At 36.4% G+C, this 10,886-nt stretch overlaps 1 pseudogene; it reads right to left on the bottom strand.

Annotated features, from left to right (window-relative positions):
• Positions 1-8,123: 8,123 nt before the first annotated feature.
• On the bottom strand, positions 8,124-9,767 carry LOC110217940 (selenocysteine insertion sequence-binding protein 2-like; annotated as a pseudogene).
• Positions 9,768-10,886: the final 1,119 nt, after the last annotated feature.

Raw genomic sequence — 10,886 nt, 5'->3', positions numbered from 1 at the left:
CAGTGTTGCCAAAATTTATTATTTTCTTTTTGTTATGTTTGTGAATCTGAAAGTCATAAGGTAAAACAGTTTTAATTTCCATTTATCTTAATATTAGTGATTTCAAGTATTCTTTCAAATGCCTATCAATAGCTTGCAAATTTTTTCTTTTGAAACTTTCCTGGTCATCTCTGCTGTACTTGTCTATAAGGAAATAGATCTTACCTATTTGTATCAATTCCTATGTATCTTGGATCTCAGACTTTGAACAGAGGTATTTCCTGTAAATTGGTTTCCTCTCCCACAGTCAACAGCTTCTTTTCTTATTCTAGCTATGTTGATTTTGTTTATTCAAAAGATTTTAAATTTTAAAATTTTATTGCCTATTTTATCTTTAATGATCACATTGATCTGTTGTTTCTTTAAAAGATCTCCCCTTAACCATAGTTTTGCAAGGTGTTTCTTTTCTCCCTTCTCTATTTTGAAAGCATACAGCATTTTATTTTTAGGTTGTGGAATCAATTTTATTGTGGCATATATTATAAGATTCTGGTCTTTTAGTGTGCTGTAAGAAATGATGAATATGAACAATTCAAGGTAGCATGGCAAAACATGTGAAATGATGGAGTGAAGTAAGCAGAACCAGGAAAACAATATGCACAATGACTATAACAATGTAGATGGAAAGAATAGAAAATGAAACAAAGGCTATGTCCCAGATCTTTATCTTTTCTCCCTTTATACCATTTCACTTAGTAATATCATCAGACAATATGGATTCAATTATCATTTCTCTGCGGATGCTTCTTATATCTATTTACCCAGTCCTAATCTCTCTCCTGACCTCCAGTGTCTTATCTCACACTGTCTGTTGGGCATCAGAACTGGATATTCTGTAGACATCTTAAATTCAACATGTCCAAAACTGAACTGATTACCTTCCCCATCAATCACTCATCCTTGCCTAAATTTTCTATTATTGTAGAGGGTACCACCATCTTCCCAGCCCTGTAGGCTTGCAACCTAGGTGTCTTCTATGCATCACTCTCTCTCAACCCTTATATTCAATCTGTTGATGAACCGCTGTCAATTATACCTTTGTAATATTTCTTATATATTCCCTCTTCTCTCCTCTGATACCGTTACCACCTTGGTGTAGGCCCTTATTAATTTGTACCTAGACTCTTGCAGTAACTTTCTGTTTGGCAGGAGTAGTGCTTCACCCTTCTCTCTCGCTATCTCCACCCCTGCCCCACAGCCAACCCCCAACCCCTCCTCCCCCCAACCCCACCAGAAGATCTCCAGAAACAGGAAATACAACTGAGCATGCTTTATTGAGAAGAGTGAGGGAGAGGTCCTGCTGTACATGGGTTCCCTCTTTTGACGGATGTTTATAATACTTAATCTTACTGTCTCCCCTCAGAGATTTTCTCCAATTTATCTTTTGCATACCTAATTTTTATATAGATTGTAAAATGTTGTCCCTCCCGTTAGATGTGAGCTTCTTGAGGACACTTTGAGGTGCTGGGGCAATGTAGTCATTTGAGAGGCAGAGTAAGTTTGTGTAACATTGAGGATACTGAAATATTGAAATAATTGTCTGAAATAATAATTGACTTAGTGTGACCAGAAAGACAACACAGCTTCTAAAATTGCATGACTACCCTTAATGAATATTAGATATCAATATGCCACAGGATATGGAATTGTCAAGCAAGATATCTTTATGCTAAACAACCTTTTAGAGGGGCCTGCCTTAAGAAAAATTGCCAAGGAAGTAGAGTTTGTCTCTGGCATGGTCCCATCTCATCTTTCACTGCCAGTCTAATGTTCCCAGGGTCTCAGCTCGCCATAGGCTTTCACATATCTCAGGCCTACAGACCTCTGCTCTCAGCTACTTGTTCCAGTTGGAAACTATCTAATAAAGTCATCACTAAGGCCAGTTAGTACTCCTTATTTGCATTTTAATAGGGGATTCAAAGGCTAAAAATCCATCTTAACCCAAAGAAATGCATATTTAATAGAAGAACTTCAGGCACTATGATAGCTGATTGAGATATGATTTAGGGATGCAATAGCCTTCTTGACGCTCCTCAAATTATAACATATAAGTGGTCTTCTAAGACCTTGTCTGCCCTTTAGATTGATAGCAACAGTCTGGTCCTCCATGAAAAAGAAATAAAGTACTTAAAAAATTAAAAAATGTTTTGCTGCTATGTTTTTTTATTTTACATCAGTCACCTTCCAAAGATTTCTCCTCCTGCTCCCCACAACAGAACGCTATCTTCTAATAAAGAAATACAGCCAATAAACCCCAAACAATGGTCTTATGTGACAATGTATGCTTCATTTTGCACTTATCATCTGCTCGCTTTTGTGGGGGGGGTTACTTTTTTTTTGCATTTTACTTTATTTTTATTCTATATTTAAAAGAAACCAAATAAAAAGGATATTTCCATATACATTGTAGAACAGAAGGAAAGGACTGTGTGTGAAATTGATAATTGTTATTACAAAAAGTATGCTTTTAAAGAAAAAGTATATGATAAATTCAACATGTAACTTTTCTTTTTTTTTTTTGGCTAGGCAGTGGGGTTAAGTGACTTGTCCAGGGTCACACAGCCAGTGAGTGTTTATGTGTCTGAGGCCGAATTTGCACTCAGGTCCTCCTAACTCCAGAGCTGGTGCTCTATTCACTGCACTACCTAGCTGCCCCTCAACATGTAACTTTCAAAGGTGTCTTGCTTTGTCTGGGATTTCTTCTGGCCTTCTTTCCATTATCTCTCTTTTGGAGTGAAGGAAACTTACCCTTAGCTGTCTCATCTTCCTTTCACTGAGGGAAAAAAGTCAAAATAAAACTTTTTTTAAAAAACAAATATACATAGCCAAGCAAAAGAAATTCCCATTTCAGCCATCTCCAAAAATTTGTCTTATTTTGCATATTGGGAACATTATCTCTTTGTCAGGAGGTAAGTAGCATGCTTCATTATAATCCTTTGAATTCATCTACCACTTTTTTGCCAAGAAGAGGTATTCGTTACTAGTCTTCTGCAGTCAAGATCCATCCTTCCTTGATCTGAGTTCTAATGTCTTTCAACATTGTTTCCCTTATCCTATTAAGGTCATTGTTTAGATTGCTCTCCTGATTCTGTTTATTTTGCATTACTTTGGTTCATATATGTCTTCTTATAGCCACAGAGGTAGTAATTGATAGAACTAATACTCTTTTTTTTTAAGGCAGTTGGGGTTAAGTGACTTGCCCAGGGGCCACACAGCTAGTTAAGTGTCAAGTGTTTGGTCTGAGGCTGGACTTGAACTCAGGTCCTCCTGACTTCAGGGCTGGTATTCTACCCATTGCGCCACCTACCTGCCCTTGAACTAATGCTCTTTCCATTGCACTGTGTTACCTCTCATGACAATCTTTAATTCTCTTTTGGGTATTTTTTAAGTTTTAGTGAATTTTTCATAAGTTCTTTTGCATATTTCCTATTTTTTTGTATATAGCTTGCTTTGTACGTATATTTATTCCCATACTCACTCTGTCATTGGATTATAAGCTCCTTGAGGGCAGGGACTGTCTTTTACCTCTTTTAGTATCCCCAGTGCTTAGCATAGTGCCTGACATGTAGCAGGCTCTTTAATAAATATTAATTGAATGGAATTGAAATAAAATATGGAGTCAGGTCTTCCTGAGCATGTATTTATGTAGCATTTTACAGTTTGCCAAGTACTTTCATATGCATTATCATACAAGGCAGAATGGTACTTGGAAAGAGGTCTTGAGATAGAGTCCTTTATTTACCTGTGTGACTTTTGAAAGTCACTAAACCTTTTTGGGGCCTCAGTTTCATCACCTGTAAAATGAATGAGTTGACATAGATGACCTCTAAGGTCCCTTCTGGCTTTAGATCTCTGGTACTTTAATCTTATAAGGAAACTAGTTCCCTGAAAAAGGATGCAAAGATAATTTTTAATTCCCTTTTGCAGTTTTTTTGAACTTTCAGTAAAAGTTTTATAAGTTCTTTTGGATAAAAAAAAATCCTATGGAATTGGAATGTAGGCTTTTTTTTCTTTCCAGCCTTAGCCCAGGCTTTTTCACATATTAAATGAAACAGGATCTTGACTGATACTTCCCATTTCAAAAATCAGGTCAAGGTTTTCTGACATTGCTCTGAGAAGAAGAGGAATCAGGTTGTCTTGGAAAAAAAAATTGAGGTGTCAGTCTTTTCTTTTTTACATGGAAAAAAATACAGTAAGGTTCCTCTTATTATCTGCAGATCTGAAAAAAAAACACAGAGAGTCCAGGAGAGAACTCTGTTTTAGATGCTTCTGGTGTCACCAGCCCTTTTGGGAGAAACACGGACTTCTGAACTCAGATCTTGAATGGTATGTGAAGAGGGTGACATGCTGTCTCCATTTTTCACAAGGTTGCTTTTATAGCTTGGCAGTTCATGGAGCAGAATACAAAGTAAGGACAGAATCTCCTAGAACAATTGTCCTTAAAATGCCATTATAATGAAAAAGAAGGGAATATCTGTTTACAGTTGAAAAGAAGGTCCCTGAAAATACAGACTAATCTTAAAGATTCCTGAAACAGCATCAGTTAATATTACCATGGGTTAATGGCAAACATTGACACCCAGGGGGATTTTAGAATTACTCCTAATAGAGAGGAATATAAGAGGTGCTTTAATATCATAGAGTTATAGAAATAAGACTATTATTAGATTGTAAACTCTTTAAAGGTAGAGTCTTTTTATCTCTCATAGCATATAATACAATGCCTTATGCATTTAGGGTACTGTGGGTTCATACCTATTGGTATAGGGAATTCATAATAAAGAAACTTCCTGGCTCAGCACAGATTAGCATCTATTTTTGCAATTTAGAGACTTAGAGAATTGCCAAGGGGCACTGAGAGGTAAATAATTTGCTCATGGTCACACAGCCTGTATAAGTCTGAAGTGGAACTTGAATCCACCTCAGCTCTGGATTCTAAGACTCTCTCTCCTCACTTTCTCACCTTATGTGTGAATTTCAAGTGAATTAATAATCTCAAGAATGATTTTCAACAAGAAGGGAGAATTACATCTATCTGTTCCCATACAAGAAAACTACAAAAGAACAATAATCAATACCCACTGGAAACAACTAATTTCATACTGACTTTCAGGGAGAGGGCTAACAGAAACAAAGCATACCTGTTGCCATTGAACCATTTCTCTTTTTTTTTTCTCTAAAGCATTTTTTAATATAACTGGCATAACCTTGTTTTCTTTCTCTCTCTCTCTCTCTCTCTCTCTCTCTCTCTCTCTCTCTCTCTCCTCTCTCTCTCTCTCTGTGTCTCTCTCTGTGTCTCTCTCTGTTTCTCTCTCTCTTTAGGCAATTGGGGTTAAGTGACTTGCCCAGGGTCACACAGCTAGTAAATGTCAAGTGTTTGTTCTGAGGCCGAATTTGAACTCAGGTCCTCCTGACTTCAGGGCTGGTGCTGCCCCTATAACCTTGTTTTCTGTTGATAAGCTTTAGTTCGCTAAGACATTTAGCATGTCCAGTAGTGAATAGAGAACTGTACCAGAACATATCACCTTATATAACAGGATTACGTGTTTTTATCTAAAGTAAACTATTATTTCACACTAGGTTAGCCATCTGTAGTATTTGCCCCGGAGTGTATCACTGTGCTCTGATCTTCATAGTACCAGCCCTGAATTAATCAAGATTTAATGACTTGTTTACTCCAAGAGGAACTGTTTAAGAGGTTCCTGTTGTGGCCCTTTCTGGCATTCAGTCAAAAGATTTGTAAAGGTTCTTCAGTGGTTCCTGCAGTTTTTACTATGGGTATGGAATATGATATCTAGAATACATGACAAATGAATTAATTGTTTTCTGTAAGGAATGAGGTGTTTTTTTTACTACAAAATTCATCTCGATGGAACTGTCTATAGTATACTTCTACACTATGAAAACCAGCATTTAGCTTACTGAATTATATATATATCTGTTCTGAAGTTTCATTAAAGGATGATCTTTTGCCATGTTGCATTGTTAAGAGTAAAAAAAAATAGATCACCTTTTGTTACATGCATTTATTTTATATAGAAAGCTGCACCCATTGTATATCTTAGAGCAATTAACATCATGGACATGGTAAATAATTTTTTGCTTATTCTTGGCAAAATCTGGTCCATTCCTCAACTATTTTTCCTGATACTGCCATGAAACCAAAAAGGAACAACACTATCTGAATGGGGTTTTGTAGAATTGAGTGGGAAAGTGTTTTGACTCTTATAAACATTAAAGTCTGTTACTTCTAAGATTGAGGTTTTAAAAAAGCTAAAATAGTTAATAATATAGGCCTAGAAACTAAAAAAAAAAGAGAGAGTTGACAGCAGCAGCTTGTTTCTAGACAACAGTAAAACAGTTTTAAAGTATCATTTTAGTTTTTAAATTACAGAATATTGGGTTTCAAGGAATAATGTGGCTGAAGGTATGCCAAACATGCTTATGATTATTTGGGAGATGATTATTAGATATTAAATCTTCCTTATATTAAAACAAATTATGTTTACTGTCTAGTATTTCAGAATTATCTTCTATATTGATCTACATCAGGCCAGTAAGACTTATCCTTCTGCCACACTGATGAGAGGGGAAAAAAAACAGAAAGAAACTTCTTTACATAGTGTGATTAGACAAAATAAAGAGAAAAAGAGAGAAGCTCTAATGCCAATCTATGGAACCTGTGAATAGCAGATTGACTTGCTTTTTTTCTAAGTATTGCCCAATATCCTACAAGTAACTTGTTTTAAAGGTTAGAGCACAAAGTACATAAAGCACCATACATGACTGCTGATCTCAGCACAGAGAGAAGAACCCATTTTAGCTTCATTTTTTCTTTAAAAAAATTAGCTCTTCATGTGAACTATTTCCCTATGGCATGATCTGTTTCAACTAAACATATTTTCATAGCTAAAAATGTTGTTAGTTTGATATGCAGAGTATGTATTAAAATTTTACACTATCTTTAATTTGGTGAGGCATACATGGCAAAGTTAATTCAAGTCAAACTCAATCAGCCCTACTTAGGAAGATATTTTAGGAGTTACCCAAAATTATTCCCCATTTCAAATATTAGTACTGGAGCAAACGCCATCTTCTTTGAGATTATGTTATTTCTCTCCCCCCCCCCCCATTCAGGTTAAATAATCTCCAGACAGAATGGCAAATTTAAGAAAAGGCAGCATGTTGCTCTTCCAACTTAAAGACCAAAGGAAATCAATTTTCATCTTTTCTCTTTGACTCTTAAATTTTTAGATGAAATTACCAAGCCAATTTGAAGTTTTAACTTGTTTCTTTTATACTCTATACTATGTTGATTTAAAAAAAAAAAGGACTAAAAGTTGTAAAATGTACATAAGACAGTGTGTTAAAAGCCTTATTCCTTCTGAAGCTCTCATAGCAACTTTTCTGAACATCTCAAAGTTTTTATTTAAACTGGTAAATTCCCAGAACCCCCATGGAACACTGTAATTTTTCTTAATCCTTGAGCTCTTCAGTACACTGTGCTCTACTAAAAAACCAACAATAATGGAGGGGAAAAGCCTACTTAGTTGCACTGATTGCTAGTAAAGGACAGGGATGAAATGAAGTTTCATAGCAAAGAGAGAGTTAAGATTTGGGGTGGTCTTTTTTTTTCTTCCTGCTAAAAATTCTCATGATTAGTGTAATGTCTGCCCACAAAGTAGCCAGTTCTCTGAGAAACTAAATAACTTGGTTTACTTATCTATAAATTTGTCTTTGGAGAGTAAAAAGGAGCTTTAGCAGCTGAGAATTAGTAGTCTGTTTTCTAGTACTTCTCAGATCAACAATGTACCCCACTTCTCAAATCAATAAAGCCTTTTTATATGAAAAGGCTTTGGAAAAAAAGTATGAGCAACTGTTAACTTACTGTCCATTGTAAAATATTAATAGCTGGTGCTTATTATATCATTTATCAACCAATACTGTATTAAACCATCAATTAATTTTGAAATTTAAATATTCATATAAAATATTTTAAAACATTCATAAAGAATTGAGGAGAAAAGAGAGAACACAAAATATCATATTTTCCCTACCCCCACCCCAAAACAAGTATTCTTTTCTCATAAATTCAAGTTCAACATTTCAGTGGTTGAAGTCTGCTTTAGTTCCAGTGCATATGGATTATATTCTTCCAGATTTTATTGTAATTCGGTTGTTGTGTCAGTTGTTTCACTAAGCTCTGAAGAGCAACTCTGGCCCTGTGGAGTAATGGAGGAGGGTAGAGGATTCTCCGTTTCTAGTGCTTCAGCTCCTTCTTTCAAAGTGGCTAACATAACCTGGCTTCCATTGTAAGCTCAATCATCCTGAGAAATTGATCCTTCACACCATCACAGCTGAAAATTCCTACCACACTGCCTGGTACTACTTTGTTTGCACTCTGCCCCAGAGCTTTTCGGTTGAGAGCAAACACAAACGGGACATTTTGTTCACAGGCATAATCGATAACAGTATGCAGTGTCTCATCCAACCCACCTTTTTATTTGCTCTTTTCACATTTTGGAGAAAGAATAACACATTTTAGTTTTTTGAGTTTCAGATGTTTGAGCACTTCTCTGAGTCCCATCACAAGCTAGCATTTGGTCTTTGCCTTTACTGGATCTTTCTGATACATATGATCTTGAAAGCGAACCAGTTCTTTTAAAAGATCTATCACACAATCATCATTACTAAGCATTTGACTGCAGTAATCTCTGAATCTCCTACTATGGATCTTTGGAAAAGGAGGAACTGGCTGTGTAACAATGGGGCAAACTTCGGCATCCTGTTGGAGTTCATTTAGGGGCTTTCTAATGTGTTTTCCACTTCAACAGTAGAAGAGTCAGGGACTGATTCTTCTGTTTCTTCTATTTGCTAAAAATCTGGCTGGGCAACCTGGTCAGGTGATTTATCATTAACATTATTGGCCAAATCATGCTGAATCAGCTGAGCAAATGCTGGAATTGAAAGCTGTTCTAAGAGATGTTTCTGTTTTCTCTCTTCTAGATCTTTCAAAAGAATCTTCTTCAGGGCTGTTGGCTTTTTGGCCTTTGGGACTTCCCTTCTTGCCTTTCTTTATTAATGGAGAACTAGAATCCAATGAATTATGAGGAGACAGCACTTGATTTAACCAGTGATTTTTCAGTGATATTGCTAATTCTTTAAAAAGTAATGGTACTGTGCCAACAGAAACTACAATAGGTTTGAAAGACTGTTTTGAATTCTGTGAATGCTGCTCTTTTTCCAATGCAGCCAGCATTTCTTCCAAATCCAGCTTCACTGGAATTTGACTCTTCTTTGCAAACTTTTTTGTAATAGTCTCTGATTGCTGTTTAGAGTGAAATTTTGATGACTGTGGTCCACTTCTTTTGTCAGAAGTCAGTGTATGGTTAACAAGTTCTTCAGAATCCTCTGCTTGGTGTTTAGATAAACATTTTGATGGCTCCACTTTGTTTTTTTTTTTCTTTCAGAAGCAACTGCCAGATTAGGACACTCTTCAATATCTTCAATTCTTTGTGGCTCCTAGACCATGAGAATTTCATAATTTGCTTTAGGCTTCTTTTTCTTTTTCTTTCTCATTTCTTCCTGGTCAATTTCACACACATTGTTGGTTTTGTCTTTTTAGAATTCTGAGCTATTTGTTTTTCTTTGTTGTAAGCATTGGCAGTTAGAACTTCAGGTGATGAGAATGATGCAGTAAGTTTCTTAGGGATTACTGATGAACCACTTTTCTTTCTATTTACCAGTGAAGTAACATTTTAAACAGCTGGTGCTTCAGTGGTTGTTGGCCAAACAAACTCCTCCTCCTCCACCTTTGCTTTCCCTTTTTCCCAATGAACCATTTCTTAAATGCTGTGCTTAGAGTGTTTCCCACAAGGTCCTCTGCTCTCAGTTTTACACTGATGATGAAATAATGGCATTGCTTGAGTCCCTAAATATCATATTTGTGTTATCTCGTCATTTTTTTGAATGTAAACTCCTTGAAATAACTGACCCACCTTTGTGTTTATAATGTAGAACACATACTACAGTTGTTTCTTATACCCAAATTTTATTTTATTATTCATTATAAAAGGGAATTTAGAACAAGAAGATAGTTCTTGAACTTTGTTCATAGGTGGTTATCTAAGAAGATTAAGTCCCTAAATTAACAGAAATATCTCTTTTATGATCATTTAACATGTGAGACCAGAGGCATAACTAGGGTGCGGCCATGGGGCTTTGTTTTAGTTGGGGCATGAATAGCCATTTAGTGACATACTTTCTCCTTTTCCCATTCCTGTCACCGATGGTGACCTTGTCCTGGTGCATGCCCTTTCCGTAGCTTAGAAACCTTATGGTATACCAGGGTAGGTTTCCTTCACCCAGTTAGATTAGCCCACTGGCTGTCCTCTTCCCCTTCCTCAGTGATAGCCAGTCCTTCAGTAGTGAAGAAACTTTGTAGTGGCTTGGGGTGGGGCTTTCCTCCCCCCATCATCCTGAATCCAATGAGTCTTTTCATACTTCATGCTTTACAACCCGATTGCCCTAGGTGCAAAAATTGCTTGTAACAGCTCTGTATAAGATGATCTCTCAGTATGTCCCTTAAAATTTTATTTTAAAAGAATTTTAGTTAGAGACTTGGTTCTCTTGTCTAGGCTAGAAGTACAGAGGTTATTCACATGCCCAGTACCACTCTGATCAGCAAGGGAGCTTGACATGCTCTTTTTCTTACCTGGGCAAGTAATCTTGCTCTCAAGGGCTCACCATACTGGTGCCAGATTTAGTGCAGACACTTGATCAGCTTAGCCTTCTGCAACTCAGAACTCCAAAATCAAGAGATCCAAGAGTGTTAGCTTCCCTCATAT

This window comes from Phascolarctos cinereus, unplaced genomic scaffold, assembly GCF_003287225.1.
Source record: "Phascolarctos cinereus isolate Bilbo 61053 unplaced genomic scaffold, phaCin_HiC Scaffold_5;HRSCAF=322, whole genome shotgun sequence".
Lineage (NCBI taxonomy): Eukaryota > Metazoa > Chordata > Mammalia > Diprotodontia > Phascolarctidae > Phascolarctos > Phascolarctos cinereus.
This window is presented reverse-complemented; position numbering and strand designations above follow the sequence as displayed.